General features: G+C 36.7%; 1 pseudogene; it reads left to right on the top strand.

Annotated features, from left to right (window-relative positions):
- Positions 1 to 732: 732 nt before the first annotated feature.
- Positions 733 to 3,289, top strand: LOC129875856 (transcription factor GTE4-like; annotated as a pseudogene).
- The last annotated feature ends 727 nt before the right edge of the window (positions 3,290 to 4,016 follow it).

Here is a 4,016-nt window from a genome sequence, read left to right as displayed (position 1 = left end):
GAAATAGAAAATTACTTCTCAAATATTTCAATATCGCTATATTCAGAGTTTTTATTTGGCTTTAATAGTACAAAAAATATATAAAAAAATAGACTAAAAACGATATTATGTTTAAGAGGTCGAGCTAGCAAACCTATTTCCATTCATTATGTTTAAGAAGGTTGCAACATATAATCTTATATTCCAACTTCAAATAAATTAAAAAATTTTAAAATCTATAATCAGACGCAAACAAAATCAAAATTATAAAAATATTTAGCATAATTTCAAAAGCTAAAAAAAAAAACGTATAACGGCACAAAAATCTAGAAATGGACACAAAATCCAACCAGCTTTCACTGTCAGAAAAGTACAAACTTGCCAAGTCATCACCTGTTGACTGAAAATGTTTACTATATAAACAATTAAAATATTATTATTATTATTACAAAAAAATAATAAAAAATTCAGGCGAGTTCCCGCCTCCGATCATCTTCTCCGATCACTTCATCTTAAAAACTCTCAAAATCTCAAAAACCCGAAAAAGTTTGCCCCAAAATTTGGATAAACCTTTTTCTAGGTTTCTTCGCTGATAATCTTCTCCGCTCATTTCCGATTCTTCTCTTCTTCTTTTTTTGGGTAAGTTTTTCGATTTATTAATCTGCATTTCATTCGATTTTCAGGTTTTAGGGGTTAGAGATTTTTTCCTGAAAAATTGAGAGTTTTTGGGTTTTTGATTTTACAGTTTTTGAGATGGATCGTTTCTACGGTAAAGTTTTTAGCCGGAGAAACCGTAAAAGTGAGGATGTTTTGATTGCGAATTCCACCTCGGGAAATGTACCCGACGGCGGTGTGGTAGGTAGCAGTGGTGGGGCTGTGGTTGTAAATGGAGGAGACCATGCTGTGGAAATGCGGGAGGGTAGCTTTGGTGGGGATGTGGTTGTCAGTGGAGGAGACGGGGGTGGTGGTGGCGGCGGCGATGTGGAAATACAGGAGGGCAGCTGTGGTAGGGCTGTGGTTGTAAGTGGAGGAGATGGTGGTGGTGGTGGTGGCGGCGGTGTGGAAATACAGGAGGGTAGCTGTGGTAGGGCTGTGGTTGTAAGGGGAGGAGATGGTGGTGGTAGCCAGCCTAATGTGAAAGATGAGGTGGCTAATCGGTTTGTTAAACCGATGATTACTAGAGTTGACGATAGAGTTAGGATTAGTTTAAAGGAGGCGAGGTCGACAGTTGAAATTAGAAATCATAGGAGGTCGTTAGAGGGCGAGCTTGATCATGTTAGGAGTTTGGTCAAGAAGATTGAAGCGAAGGAGAAGCTTAATTTGACTTTAGTTGACAATGCTAAGAACAATCGTAGTATTGTTTTAGTACCTGCTCGTGGAAGTATCTCTTGTAGGTATCCACGATTTACATTTACTAATGATTTCATCAATCGTTTGCCTTTAGTGCGTCCTAATCTACCAACTCCATTTCGTCCACCTAGTCTCCCACCTATTGCAAATTATAACCCCATGGTAAGTGGTGGATTTGTAGAGAGGGAGAAGAGGATCCCAAAGGTGAATAACTATTACAATAACTCCGAGTACCTTCTTGGGATGGACAGACTACCTTCTGAAATCAATAGAATAGCAAAGACTAACAAAATTGAGACTAGGAAGAAGCCCTCTCATGTTGGTAGGACATCAGTTCCGATAAAACCTAAAGCTAAGGATCCGAATAAGAGGGACATGACGCTTGAAGAAACACAGAAACTCACTAGGGACCTTGAGAATTTACCTCCAGAAAAGCTTGTTGCAGTTGCTGAGATCATTAAAAAGGGGGGGCGCAACATTTAAGCAGAATAACGAGGAGCTTGAACTAGACATAGACAGTGTTGATGCAGAAACTCTGTGGGAGCTGGATAGGTTTATGACAAATTACAGGAAGAGTAGCAACAGCAAGAGGAAACCTGAAGCTGCTTGGAATGCTCCCATTACAGTGAGTTTCTATCCTCATACGTATATATTTCTCTCTGCTTTCAAATACCTGGTTAGCTATCTAAACTTCATTTTGTAGATTTCGGGCCCAATGGTTGCTGCTGCTGTGCCATTGAAAGAAAGTAGAACTGGTAAGTCCTTTTCTATGATGAATCATTGTCTGAGTTAGAAAATATTTATCATACCTCGTGTCTCTTTGCTTTATGTGAGTAGGTGAAATGCATACTAGGGCTTCTTCTACCCATGTACAAGGTGAGAAACAGGAGGATAATGCAAGCAGTTCCAGCAGTGATTCAGGATCATCCTCTAGTGGTAATAACCATTCAGTCAACTGATGAAAAAAAGATTACGGTTCATTCTGTTGCTACTCTGCATCCATGTATTTACTTTAGCAGGCAGTAATAACTAATAAGCTGGTCTGTAATTTCATTTGTTTATGTTTGCAGATTCTAATAGCTAGCGACAGTTCCTCTTCATGTGAAGGGCCTAGGATGTGAAAGGATATTTGACGTAAGTGGATGCTCATTAGCTAATATGCTTTCAAGTATGTTCATTATGTCCTGGATTTCTCCATTTCTTCCTGTGATCGAATCTATGACTTGAGCATTGATACTTTTTGGCTCATTTGATTCCTAGTTTGAACTATTTTCATAAAGATGGTTGAGGAATCAGAAATAGTAAAGCTGTTTATAAATAGAAATTGTATTATTCAAAGACATAACATAAAACAATAGAGTTTTCAGAATGAGATTTTCCAATTGTTAGTTAAAGGAAAATGTAGTGTTGTTGTTGCAGTTTTTGGAGATATTTTCATTTTGATTTCAAAACAATCTCTTGTTTCTGTTTACCTTCTTATTGGCAGTCTCATTGCACTTAATGTTCAGTTAGAATGGAAAATCTCATCTTTACTTTCTTTATGCACATTTAGTATTTTACTGGATTCTTCCTGATTGTTCGGTTGTTATGAACTCTGTTATTTCCAATTTTAACATATACGAAAAGCTGAAGACTTTGAACCATTTCCAGAAAATGTTTTCGTTATACGATTTTCTATCTTTAACATTCACTTCCTCCCCCTCCTCTGTCAGTCTATGAAGCGTTCTTTTCTTGTTTTGCAGGAAATCTTTTTCAGGCATGTGTTGATTCAGAACTTCAAGTTTGATTCATGAAGTGTTACTGGGAGGGCATAAACAAATCTTTCATTTTTACCATCATTTAGTTACTTGATCTTATATCTATACAAAACTCTCTTAGTTTTTGGAACTGAATTCTAAATTCCATTGGATACATTGGAGAAATATAGATGTTGTAAAATAGCCAAGTTTCTTGACCAGTTTGGTGCATAAAAAATTTTATGTTGGGATTTTATAATGTTGTTAGAGCTACTATGCATGATGGTGTGAGGTCCTGCAACTTCCCTAGGTGTACAAAGAATAAGTGCAGTTATGATAGGACTCTTCAAAAATGTTGCTTTGAACTCTCCAAAATGTTGCGACATTTGTGTTGGATCTTTAAAGAATACACTATTTTTAGAGGATCGGACATAAATTCATCAATATTTTTTTGATGAGTCTGAGCAACCTAGCTGAGTAGTCCTGCCATTTCAGGTCATGCAATGTCCAAGTGGAGTTTTCTTTTGATGCCTTCTCGGTTGTATGATGAAATATATAAATTGCTACATCGTCATTATTTCTTAGTATCCGTCTCATATGAGTCAAGGTCTATATAAAATACTCTCTACCTTTCAAGGCGTCTATGTGACATTTGACTGCAGTGGCGGAGCCACATACACTTGAGGGTCGGTTGACACTCCTTCGTGGAAAAATTATACTATTTAGCTAGGTAAAAATATTTTTTTAATGTATATATATTATATATTGACACCTCTTGACTTCTACGCGATTTTACTTTTTAAAATTTTGACATTCCTTAGTTGAAATTCTGGATCCGCTGCTATTTGATTGCACTAGAACAATATGGAGAATTTTGGATGGGAGAAGTAAATGGGATTTTTGTTGTTGTTTTTTACGTGCATATATACATATTGAAAGCATAGTGATGAA

The sequence above is a fragment of the Solanum dulcamara genome, chromosome 12 (assembly GCF_947179165.1).
Source record: "Solanum dulcamara chromosome 12, daSolDulc1.2, whole genome shotgun sequence".
In the NCBI taxonomy this organism is placed as follows: domain Eukaryota; kingdom Viridiplantae; phylum Streptophyta; class Magnoliopsida; order Solanales; family Solanaceae; genus Solanum; species Solanum dulcamara.
Note: the sequence above shows the minus strand (reverse complement) of the source record. Positions and strands in the feature narration are given on the sequence as shown.